Source organism: Bubalus bubalis, chromosome 4, assembly GCF_019923935.1.
Source record: "Bubalus bubalis isolate 160015118507 breed Murrah chromosome 4, NDDB_SH_1, whole genome shotgun sequence".
Taxonomy (NCBI): domain Eukaryota; kingdom Metazoa; phylum Chordata; class Mammalia; order Artiodactyla; family Bovidae; genus Bubalus; species Bubalus bubalis.
The window spans coordinates 66,302,200-66,315,752 of record NC_059160.1 but is presented as its reverse complement, the minus strand read 5'-3'; positions in this window follow the sequence as shown (position 1 = coordinate 66,315,752).

Below are 13,553 nucleotides of genomic sequence, written 5' to 3'. Positions count from 1 at the left end.
CTCTCTTGCTTTTTTGATGATCCAATGGATATTGGCAATTTGATCTCTGGTTCCTCTGCCTTTTCTAAAACCAGCTTGAATTTCTGAAAGTTCATGGTTCACGTACTGTTAAAGCCTGGCGTGGAGAATTTTGAGTGTTACTTTACTAGCGTGTGAGATGAGTGCAATTGTGTGGTAGTTTGAGCATTCTTTGGCATTGCCTTTCTTTGAGACTGGAATGAAAATTGACCTTTTCCAGTCTTGTAGCCCCTGCTGAGTTTTCCAGATTTGCTGGCATACTGAGTGCAGCACTTTCACAGCATCATATTTTAGGATTTGAAACAGCTCAATTGAAATTCCATCACCTCCACTAGCTTTGTTCACAGTGATGCTTCCCAAGGCCCACTTGACTTTGCATTCTGGGATGTCTGACTCTAGGTGAATGATCACACCATCGTGATTATCTGCATCATGAACATCTCTTTTGTATAGTTTCTCTGTGTATTCTTTCCACATCTTCTTAATATCTTCTGTTTCTGTTAGGTTATTTCTGTCCTTTATTGTGCCCATCTTTTCATGAAAAGGTCCCTTGTTATCTCTAATTTCCTTGAAGAGATCTTTAGTCTTTCCCATTCTGTTGTTTTCTTCCATTTCTTTGCACTGATCACTGAGGAAGGCTTTCTTATTTCTCCTTGCTATTCTTTGGAACTCTGCATTCAAATGGGCATATCTTTCCTTTTCTCTTTTGCCTTTTGCTTCTCTTCTTTTCATAGTTATTTGTAAGGCCTCCTCAGACAACCATTTTGCCTTTTTGCATTTCTTTTTCTTGGGGATGGTATTGATCACTGCCTCCTGTGCAATGTCACGAACCTGCATCCATAGTTCTTAGGCACTGTGTTTATCAGATCTAATCCCTTGAATTTCTTTGTCACTTCCACTGTATAGTCATAAGGGATTTGATTTAGTTCATACCTGGATGGTCTAGTGGTTTTCCCTACTTTCTTCAACTTAAATCTGAATTTGGCAATAAGGAGTTCATGATCTGAGCCATAGTCAGCTCCTGGTCTTGTTTTTGCTGACTGTGTAGAGCTTCTCCATCTTTGGCTGCAAAGAATACAATCAATCTAATTTTGGTGTCAACCATCTGGTGATGTCCATGTGTAGAGTCTTCTCTTGTGTTGTTGGAAGAGGGTATTTACTATGACCAGTGCCTTTGCCCTGTTTTATTCTGTACTCCAAGGCCAAATTTGCCTGTTACTCCAAATATTTCTTGACTTCCTACTTTTGCATTCCAGGTCCTATAATGTAAAGGACATATTTATTAGGTGTTAGTTCTAGAAGGTCTTGTAGGTTTTCATAGAACCATTCAACTTTAGCTTCTTCAGCATTATTGGTCAGGGCATAGACTTGGATTACTGTGGTATTGAATGGTTTGCCTTGGAAACAAACAGTCATTTTTAAGATTGCGTCCAAATACTGCATTTTGGACTTTTTTGTTGACTATGATGGCTACTCCATTTCTCCTAAGGGATTTTTTCCCACAGTAGTAGATATAATGATCATCTGAGTTAAATTAGCCATTCCAGTCCATTTTAGTTCGCTCATTCCTAAATGCCAATATTCACCCTTGCCATCTGCTCCTTGATTCATGGGCCTAACATTCCAGGTTCCTATGCAATATTGCTGTTTACATTGTTTGACTTTACTTCCATCACCAGTCACATCCACAACCAACTGGGTGTTGTTTTTGCTTTGGCTCTGTCTCTTCATTCTTTCTGGAGTTATTTCTCCACTGATCTCTGGTAGCATATTGGGCACCTACCAACCTGGGGAGTTCCTCTTTCAGTGTCCTATATTTTTGCCTTTTCATACTGTTCATGGGATTCTCAAGACAAGAATACTGAAGTGGTTTGCCATTCCCTTCTCCAGTGGACCACGTTTTGTCACAACTCTCCATAGTCAAATGGACTATTGTGTCTAGACAAGTGAGCCAAGCAGATAAATCCAGAGGGGACTGATGGGCCTGGAAACAGGCAGGGACTGAGGAAATAAAAGTTCAGTGAGGCCAAGGGGATGGTTTAAATATAGTAGTTAAGTCAGAGAGGGAAGTATAGAAGTTGAGATCAGAAGACGGCAGTTTCACTGAGTTCTTTCAATGTGTGAACATTCCTGTTAACATAAGAGTAGGTGGAGGATTTTGAAATTTAGGAGTTAAAAACCTGCAAGGCAAAGAGGTTGGAAGAGTTAGTGCAATCAGAGGATTACAAATTAGATGCCTTTTTCTGTCACTGGAAAAAAAATTTTTTAATTAAAAAATTACTTCTGGAAAGAAAAAAAGAATCAAACTTCAGGGCCCCTTCCTTTTATTTGCTATGTTTCCACTGAATTGCTTTATTCAGAGTGACTTGTTGCCCAGACTTCAAAATGTAGCTGCTTTATGGAGGTAACTATAATAGCTTGATGTGTAGCTTAAATTCCCCAGAGTTAAAATGAAGATATTAGTTTAAGAAGGTGGCATTTGAAAGCAGCATAGACTGTACAGAGGTGTGCATTCAGTGTGGAAGTAAGGCTGCCTGTGTCTTATCTTGAAGGTAATTAGAGTTCCCCAAAGGCAGAAAATCAATGCATTCTAAATGAGAATAATTTAGTTGTTGTTGCATCAAGTAAGCATAATATCACCAAAAGAATCTTTACAACTGTATACATTCTCATCATCTTACTTAAAATAATGTTTATAGCACTGTCAAATTACAAGTGTTACGTTCAAAATGCTAACAAGACAAACGACAACACATAGTCAATATGTGCAAAGCTTCTGTTAGCACTTTAATGCTTCATACAAAATAATTATTTTTGAGTAACAACTCCATTTAAAGTAAGTTAGCATCTTTCTTTTACATGAAGACTTTTTTCCTTATAACATTCCTCAACAATAGAGCCTCAAGATTCACGTTATGAGGAATGCTGCAAAAATATCTTCTCATCTGTTCCCCCAGCAGAGGTTGCCAGTCACAATTATTGAAGGGCGTGAACTAATGTTATATGAGTGTCATCAAGAACCTTCACCTCCAGGGCACAACCAGAATAGCACATTCTGACCACCATGCAGGAGTAGAGTGAACTTCTTTGCAGCTGTAAATAAGCCCAAATTTGATATTTTCCAGAATAATGGGCAACTATCTTACCTTTAGTAAGCCTTCTCTTACATGTGTAGTTTAACCACTGAATTCAAATCCCTCTTAACAAATAGTATTGCTTAGTTCAGCTTAAGGAGGCTTATTTAACAATATGCAAATGTAATATATTGCCTAAGCCTGCACAATGCATATTATCATTTGTAGCCTGTTCTCATGTTCTTTTCCATCTGTGTTCAATTATTCAATAACTATTTCCATAGACAATTAATGTGGTAGGACAGATCACAACAATGGTAATCACGGTCTCTGCTTTCATGGATCTTAGTGCATAGTGAGAAAGATAGATTTAAAAAATCTATAAATAATATTTCATGATTATTTTATAATTAATATTATTAATAAATTAATGAATTTTCCCAAGTGATATGAGGAAAATAAGATTTTCTAAAAAAGAAATACAAGATGGTAGAAATATCTAATTTTGACAGAAAGGAAGGAATAGATCTCTGAGTAAGATTTAATTAAACGGGGATTGAAATAAAAGGTAAAAGTCCTTGGAAGTATGGGGTGAAATGTGCGAGCAGGAATGACTGAGATGGTAATTGAGTGAGCCAGAAAGATCAGCATGTGCAAAGATCCTGTGGTGGGAATTAGCAGAACATGCTTGAGAAAAGGAAGTACAGCAGGGAAAATACAACATGGTATAAGATGAAGTTAGTGAGGTGGCTAAACAAAAGGATGAATGTAAATCAGAGCAAGCTGAGCACCCAGCACATCCTTTTGTCATGTATGAAGCTTATTTCTGTTCTTCACACCTTCCATATATGATGCCCAAAAGGTTCTTTCTGCTTATTTAGGCTGGTTCTCCCCTGTGAATTCCCCATCACAGAGACTTGTGTGTAGTGGTTTCCTTAGTTATTAGTTAGCATACTAATAAAAACCATTGACCCCAATTGATAATGTTAATGAAAAATACACAAATATTCTTTTTTAAAGTAGTTTGAAAGTCCTCTGAAATTTTCCTATGGAATATGTATGTCTGTGTGTGTAGTGGGTTTCAGAAAAGGAAAGTGTATCATTCCTAGAACAAGAGTCATTAATACTGCCCACAATGTATCCCCCTACTTATAGTTTGCAATAAATTTTCACCTATAGTAAAGTTTGTAAACATTGACAAAAAGTTTGGCTGTCATTAAAAAGAATATATTTGAATCAGTTCTAATGAGGTGGATGAAACTGGAGCCTATTATACAGAGTGAAGTAAGCCAGAAAGAAAAACACCAATACAGTATACTAACGCATATATATGGAATTTAGAAAGATGGTAACAATAACCCTGTATATGAGACAGCAAAAGAGACATTGATGTATAGAATAGTCTTTTGGACTCTGTGGGAGAGGGAGAGGGTGGGATAATTTGGGAGAATGGCATTGAAATATGTATAATATCATATATGAAACGAGTCGCCAGTCCAGGTTCGATGCACGATACTGGATGCTTGGGGCTGGAGCACTGGGACGACCCAGAGGGATGGTATGGGGAGGGAAGAGGGAGGGGGGTTCAGGATGGGGAACACATGCATACCTGTGGCAGATTCATTTTGATATATGGAAAAACCAATACAATATTGTAAAGTTAAATAAAATAAAATTAAAAAAAAAGTTTGGCTGTAATTATGGAAAGCCATTTGGGAAATTCTTCAGGTATTTAGATATAATAGAAGAAAATATATAAAAATTAAGCTAATTATCACTATTTAGTATTACCAAGGGCTTCCTTGGTGGTTCAGGCGTAAAGAATCTGCCTGCCAATGTGGGAGATGAGGGTTCAACTGGGTAGGGAAGATCCCCTGAAGAAGGAAATGGCAACCCATTACAGTATTTTTGTCTGGAGAATCCCATGGACAGAGGAGCCTGGCGAGCTACAGTCCCTGGGGTCACAAAAGAGTGGGACACAATTTAGCGACTAAACAACAATAATCTCTCTAAAGGAATAATGTGTGTTTGTGTGTACTCAGTCATGTCCAACTCTGCCACCCCATGGACTGCAGCCCACCAGGCCCCTCTGTCCATGGGATTTCCCAGGCAAGAATACTTGCATGGAAAATCTCAAGGGTATCTTCCCAACCCAGAGATCGAACCAACATAGTCTTTAGTCTCCTGCATTGCAGGCAGATTCTTTACTGCTAAACTACCAGGGAAGCTCAGAGAAATAACATATTTCACAGTGAAGGGAAAATAGATCTCTACTCCTTTTTATTCCGAGATTGACAATGATGAGAGAATAGAAAAAAGTGAACTGTCAAAGCTTCTGCCAGCTTTTCCCTGTTTCTGAAAGGGAAGAATGGGCATAAAAAAACCATTGTTTTCACAAAGGTTTAGAGGTTTTGGAGATGTAAAATTAAGCCTGGAGTCCTGCCATGCATATTTTAGAGAACTGACTTGTTTTGCATAACAAGATGATTTGAGTATCTGTGAAGGAACCTAAGGGTGGGGTTAATGAAGAGGAAAAAGTGGGTTCTTAGCCTCTTGAGAAGAAAAGAGGATGAGAAACTTCAAGATAGGAAACTACTGTTTATCTCAGTGTTGTGCTGTGCTATGCTCAGTTGCTCAATCCTGTCTGTTTCTTTGAGACCCCATGGACTGTAGCCTACCAGGATCCTCCGTCCATGGGTATTCTCCAGGCAAGAATACTGGAGTCCTCCAGGGAACCTTCCCAACCTAGGGATCAAACCCAGTTCTCCCTCATTGCAGGCGAATTCTTTACCAAATGAGCCAGCAGGGAAGTCCAGTTTTCCTCAAACCTTGAGTGAAACATGCTCTTCTCATAAGTGCTTTGTTTGAAGTTCCTTTCGACCTGTTTTTATGTGTGTGTGCCTGTGTGTGTGTCGGGGGTGTGTCGTCTTATAAAGAGATTGAATTCCATGTTCATGTAAGAATAGAGGGAGAATGATAGCCAAGCACTGTGAGATATAAGTGAAATGGAGAGTTCAAATGTAGCAGAAACTCTGAAGCAGAATTAATTCTGAAAATGAGAAGGCCTGGGAAATTAACAGAAATCCTAAGTAGGGCTTTAGAATAGTGACAGAACATAGGTTGGGACAATCAAAACATCCTTTTCATTTTTCACTGCAAAGGACAGAGTGATAGCTGAGTTTCAGTAATCAGTAAACAATACAAACTTACAAGCTAGAATTAAATTACCAACTGTGGTGCTCGTGAAGACTTTTGAGAGTCTCTGAGACAGCAAGGTGATCAAAGCAGTCAAACTTAAAAGAAATCAACCCTGAATACTCATTGGAAGGACTGATGCTGAAGCTGAAGTTCTAATACTTTGGCCACCTGATGCAAACAGCTGACTCATTGGAAAAGACCCTGATGCTGGGAGAGGTTGAAGACAGAGGAAGAAGAGGGCAACAGAGGATGAGATGATTGGATGGAATCACCAATTCAACAGACATGAACTTGGGCGAACTCCGGGAGATGGCGAGGGACGGGGAAGCCTGGCATGCTGCAGTCCATGGGGTCACAAAGAGTTGGACATGACTTGGCAACTGAACAAACAAAAACTAGCCAGAAAGAGCTATTGTAAGGATAATGCAGACAGAGAGAACAGACAAGGACACAAGCAGGAAGGAGAGGTTGGGACGAATGATGAGAGTAACATTGAAACATACACATTGCTATGCTATGCTATGCTAAGTCACTTCAGTCGTGTCCAATTCTGTGCGACCCCATAGATGGCAGCCCACCAGGCTCCCTGGTCCCTGGGATTCTCCAGGCAAGAACACTGGAGTGGGTTGCCATTTCCTTCTCCAGTGCATGAAAATGAAAAGTGAAAGTGAAGTCACTCAGTCGTGTCCGACTCCTAGCGACCCCATGGACTGCAGCCTACCAGGCTCCTCTGTCCATGGGATTTTCCAGGCAAGAGTACTGGAGTGGGGTGCCATTGCCTTCTCCGAACATACACATTACCATATGTAAACCTAGATAGCCAGTGGAAATTTACTGTATGAAGTAGGGAGCTCAAATTCAGTGCTCTATGATAACCTAGAGAGGTGGGATGGGGCAGAAGGGAAGTTCCAGATGGGGGGACATATGTATACCTATGGCTGATTCATATTGCTATATAGTAGAAATCAACACAATATTGTAAAACAATTATCCTCCAATTAAAAATTAATTAAAAAATAAAGCAGACATAATAGTCATAGGTTTACTTTATCACTCTTAAAAATATTTCACTTCCCCATGAAGCACTTTGTCAGAGCTAGTGGCTTAGATACATCTCTCTGTGGTTTGCACTGCTAACCACAGTCTTATGATCCAGCAGTCATATATGAAAACTTATCTCTACATAAAAATCTGCACATGACTATCTATACCAGCTTTATTTATCATTGCCCCAAATTGGGACTTTTAAATGGTTGGTGTTCTTTCTGCTCTTGTGTGCATGCCTGAATGTTCAGTTGTGTCTGACTCTTTGCAACCCCATGACATGTGGCACACCAGGCTCCTCCATCCGTGGAATTTGCCAGCAAGAATACTGGAGTGGGTTGCTATTTCCTTCTACAGGGGATCTTCCTGACCCAGGGATTGAAAAGTTTTGCATGTCTCCTTCATTGGCAGGTGGATTCTTTACCATTAGCAGCACCTGGGAAGTGCCAGTCCAGGTTCCATGCACGATACTGGATGCTTGGGGCTGGTGCACTGGGACGACCCAGAGGGATGGTATGGGGAGGGAGGAGGGAGGAGGGTTCAGGATGGGGAACACATGTATACCTGTGGCGGATTCATTTTGATATTTGGCAAAACTAATACAATTATGTAAAGTTTAAAAATAAAATAAAATTTAAAAAAAATAAAGATAACCCTCTTTCACTAAATGCCTGCATTACCCAGTCATATGCACAGGAAGAAGCTGGAACACAGAAAGCAGAGCCCTGCCTGGATATGCCATTGGTTGTATGTGCAGGACCATACGATAACCATCATGTGTTATTGTGTAAAGTGCTGGATACAACCAGAGAGCAAGATATGAGACAAAAATGCATCGGCACTGATAAAAATCTCATTCCAGGGAACCAATCCAATGTGCTTTAAGTGACTTATTCCTAATTATCCTTCTGGGCTGCATTTGTCTGGTATCCATTGGTAATATAATTGTCCAATTTTCCTCATAAAAAAATGCATTTTACTTGCCTGATAGTTCATTTTAGCAGTCGTGTGAAATGAGGGTACCAAGAATTGTTACTATGCTTTAAGGCTGTTTCTTTGGTTGATTTTTAAATGAAAACCAAGATCAAAGGATTTACATCCTTCAATTGAAGGATTTGCCTAATGGGAACATATTTACTAGGCTAAAATCTATACACATGATATCTTCTATGATTTGCTCATTTATTTAATTGGAGTCTAGCAATCAGTACATGTTTGAACCTCACAAATATTTAATGTGTGTGTAGTTAATTATCCTATTCAAGTCAATCAAAACATGTTTAGGTAAAGCAGACAGCATTCCCCAGTGTGCAGGTGTATAGCAGTTCTAAGCAAGGAGCTGTCTAACTCAAACTTGTCACTTTGTCCCTTACTTATAAAAATAGATACCAGCTTGTTACTTAAACAGTCCAAGCCAGACAATATTTCCAATGTATCTTCTACAAGGAGTTTATTCCTTAACCTGAATGAAGTTAAAGTCCTTAGGGCTTTTTTTTTAACACTGCATGTTTCACCAGTTCAATTATGCTGAATATCATAAGGCATTATCCATGACATCCTATAACTGTGACAATTCAAAATATCGTTCTTGGTTATATAAGTTATCTTTTGATTATTAGGAGTTGGAATTTTTTAGTTTGTAGAAGGAAAAACTTGAATGTGTACATTATACTTTACTTCAGTGTTGTAATAATACCTTACTGGAGGTATTCTAAATATTCACCTACTCTGCACTCTCAAGTGATTATAAAGTGTGAAAGTGTCTTTTGCTCAGTTGTGTCCAACTCTTTGCAACCCCAGGGACTATAGTCCCGCCAAATCCTCTTACCATGGAGTTCTCCAGGCAAGAATACTGGAGTGGGTAGTCATTCCCTTCTCCAGGGAATCTTTCTGACGCAGGATTGAACCCAGGTCTCCCACATTGCAGGCAGATTCTTTACCTTCTGAGCCACCAAAGAAGCCTAATAATACCATTGGAGGCATTTTAAATGTGCACCTAGTCCCCACTCTCTAGTAACTATAAATTCTATATCAGAAATCAAATTGAACAAGGCACCCCACTCCGGTACCCTTGTCTGGAAACTCCCATGGACGGAGGAGCCTGGTGGGCTGCAGTCCATGGGGTCGCTAGGAGTCGGACACAACTGAGCGACTTCACTTTCAATTTTCACTTTCATGCATTGGAGAAGGCAATGGCAGCCCACTCCACTGTTCTTGCCTGGAGAATCCCAGGGATGGGGAAGCCTGGTGGGCTGCCGTCTCTGGGGTCGCACAGAGTCAGACATGACTGAAGTGACTTAGCAGCATAGCAACAAGACTAAAAATCAGACCATGACAAAAATAATACAGAATTTTGATCAAAGTTAGGTCATTGTCCTATTTTACCAACTCCTTGAAAACCATATTTTTCTTAAAGGGCCTTTAATTATAAAGTACAGATTTATCTTTTTCTAAAATAGCCAGTATAATGCATTAATAAAATGTTTTTCTACACCTAAAATACCTAAAGACAAAATGTTTCATTTGTGGTTGTCTCATATTCTTGTTGCTTTTGGTAAGTGCATTTTCAGGACATTGTTATAAAAGCATTAGGTAGAACTCTGAATATCTTTGCTTAATGTTCACTAAACAAAAAGGAGAGAGCTAAATGGCTATTTTTGAAGCAACATACTGAAAAATAAAAGCCTCACATGTAAACCAACGTAGCCAGAGATCTTTGGTATCTAAAAGCTCTTCTAACCGCTCATAGCCAATAAATAAAATTAATAAAATTGTGGCAAACATATAAAGTATTTTCATTTATAAACGAAAAATATTAACTGTTGAGGTACGAACTTCAGAGAGTTTCTGAAAAATATGCTTATGAAAATTGATGAGTATTTATAGAATGTTCTCAACATCTAAGTTATCATCATATGTATCGTCCCTAAATTTTCATACATAAATTCTAATTTGCTCACCCCATTATCTGAATATCATTATTGGCTTCTTATTTACTGAGTTATGAGATGATTTCTTCTTTTGCTTTCTGTTTTCCTATTATCATTGATAATGATGATTATTCAAGCAAATATTTTTTATTTAAAAGAATCTCTATGTAAAAAATGAGTGAGTGAATGAAAATAGCTCGGTCGTGTACAACTCTTTGCGACCCCATGTATTGTATCCAGCCAGGCTCCTCTGTCCATGGGGATTCTCCAGGCAAGGATACTGGAGTCCTCCAGGGAATCTTCCCAACCCAGGGACTGAACCCAGGTCTCCCACACTGCAGGCAGATTCTTTATGATCTGAGCCATCAGGGTAGTTACTAAAATCTGACAATCATTGGTATGTGAAAATGCTAGAGAAATGCCAAGATCATCTCATTATATAAAAATCTGACAAATATTGAGAGACAGCCATGTAAAGGGAAAGCTCATATAAATTTTTATTGAACTTGCCGATTATGATTTTTAAAGGGCAATTCAGTGTCTTAAAAAGATGTGAAATTATTCTAGTTTGCAACTGATTCCTTAACAATGCTTGTTAAGTAACCTCTATACGTTCAGGGAGAAAAAAAATGAGGTAAATTTTTCTTTACATTTTAAACATATTTAAAAGACATGTATTAACTAATTTTCATAGCCATTAAAGAATGGTAGATTTTAAATATTAGTTTACTAAATCATATAATTAACTATAAGGTAAAATTTTAAACCTAACTTTTAAAACATCAGTTTTACTTACATTTTTTTGGTATTATATTCATTCACTTCCTAATGTATTTGCTGTAAAATACAATTTTTCTTAATGAACATAAAAGCTCTATGTTTGAATTCAATGTGTATACAGAAAATAGCATCACATGTTGGTTTTTCTGAAGTTCACCATCTCTTTTGAAGTTTCTTGGTAATTATCTGGCTTCAGGAGCTTTTCTCAACACTAGAGATCCTTTAAATAATGTCATGTTTGATTCTTTGAGGCCTCATAGACTGTAGCGTTCTCTGTCCATGGAATTTTCCAGGCAAGAATTCTGGAGTGGGTTGCCATTTCCTCCTCCAGGGAATCTTCCTGACCCAGGGATCAAACCCGCATCTCTTGTGTCTCCTGCAGTGGCAGGGGGATTCTTCACCAGTAGTGCCACCTGAGAAGCCAATAATAATGACCCACCACACCTAAATTTTAGTCTCTCAGTTTGTTTCAGTTCTTCAGAGAACTCCAGTTAACTGATTTCATCTCCCTTGACCCAAGCCTTATACATCATAATTAACCAGGCAGCTAATGGATGGTCCCCATTATGTCAGGGGCCACTCCTCATCCAGTTAACCTTTGGTATGGGGTCTTGTGATAAAAAGTATACCTACTACCCTTCAGAAGGCTCAGATAAATTACAGTTTTCCAAGGAGCTTCGGGCAGGTAAGAATTTAAATTAAGCATATTGCATTTCTTCACAAGGCAATGTCATACAATGAAACATACTGGGTTGTTGATTATAGTGGCTCAGTCCTGTCTGACTCTGTGACCCCATGGTCTGTAGCCCACCAGGCTCCTCTGTCCATGGGATTCTCCAGGCAAGCATACTGGAGTGGGTAGCCATTTCCTTCTCCAGGGGATCTTCCTGACCCAGGGATTGAACTCGAGTGTTCTGCATTGCAGGCAGATTCTTTACACTCTGAGCCACTAAGGATGCCCTATTGAGTTTCTTCACAAGGTAATGTCATGCGATGAAACAGATTGGGTTTTTGATTATAGCAGCCTAACATTTGATCTTGAGTTTCCTGACCTTGAGCAAGTTCCTTAAACTTTAATCCTTAGTTTGTTTATCTATGAGTGTCCTTGGTGGATCAGCTGGTATAGAATCCACCTGCCATGCTGGAGACCTGGGTTCGATCCATGGGTTGGGAAGATCCCCTAGAGAAGGGAATGGCTACCCACTCCAGTATTCTGGCCTGGAGAGTTCCATGGACTGTATAGTTCATGGCTTCACAAAGAGTCAAACATGACTGAGCAACTTCACTTTCACTTTACTTATCTATAATCACTCCCTGAATTTAGACAAGATACTGAATTTTCAATACCAGAGTTTTTTTATCATTAAATATAATCAGTAAAGATTATCAGTATCCACTACTAATTTTATGAATTAGTTGATTTATATATAGTGCTTAGCAGAGGCTCTGTTGTATAGGAAATTTTCAAGTCAATATAGTTACACACATTCATACTAGGAAAGAACAGTTCTCTTGGTTTTAAGAGCTCTCCCTTGGGAGGCCTGATGTGCACAGCATTGCTTACAGCTGTATAAAAAATGATCCAAATCTTCCCACCCTCTCCCTCTCCCACAGAGTCCATAAGACTGTTCTATACATCAGTGTCTCTTTTGCTGTCTCGTACACAGGCTTATTATTCATTTTGATATTTGGCAAATCTAATACAGTTATGTTAAGTTTAAAAATAAAATAAAATTAAAAAAAAAAAGATAAAAAAAAAATAAAATAAAAAAAAAATAAAAAATGATCCAACAGTATGGTTAATTTTTAAGGATTACAAGGGAACTTTACATCCATCTCATCTTCCTCTTTTGAGGAAGAGCCTCATCCATCTCTTTTGATGTTAAGGGAATTGTGTTTTGCTATCTATTGGCTTCATTCTTATCTCTTACCAAGGGAACTCAGACAGGAAAGTGGTGTGCATTTGCTAGGTCCTCTTAAACATACACAAAAATATTTCTTTGATTGCAAGTAAATAGTTTGGTATATTTTAGTACAGCAGTAAGTTCCTCTGAGTTATACAAATTTTCAGTCCCTAATCTTTATGCATTTGTATGAGTGTATTTATTTATCTCAGAGTGTCTCATCTCATCTATTTACTTGCATTTGCCTATCAGTCCATACATTTATACATGTCTGTATACATACAGTGTATGTATGTATTTTCCTAGACTTGTCTATATATCCAGACAGCTATGAAGAGATTTTTTTTTTCCACAAAATTCCTGCAAGCTTGTTTACCATCATGGTTTTAGAATTTTGACTAATCTGGTTAGAACACTCATACTCTCCAAGAAAACTACTATATTTATATTCAGTAAACATGTAACTAAAGGGACACAGATTCTTTCAAATGTCTTAAAGGAACAGTTAACAAGCCCTGTAGGAAATAATGCAGGTGGGGAGACCTCACCTAGATGGGTCAGGGAAAGTTGAATTTGAACTGTAAAGCAAACCTTTATTCTTCGAT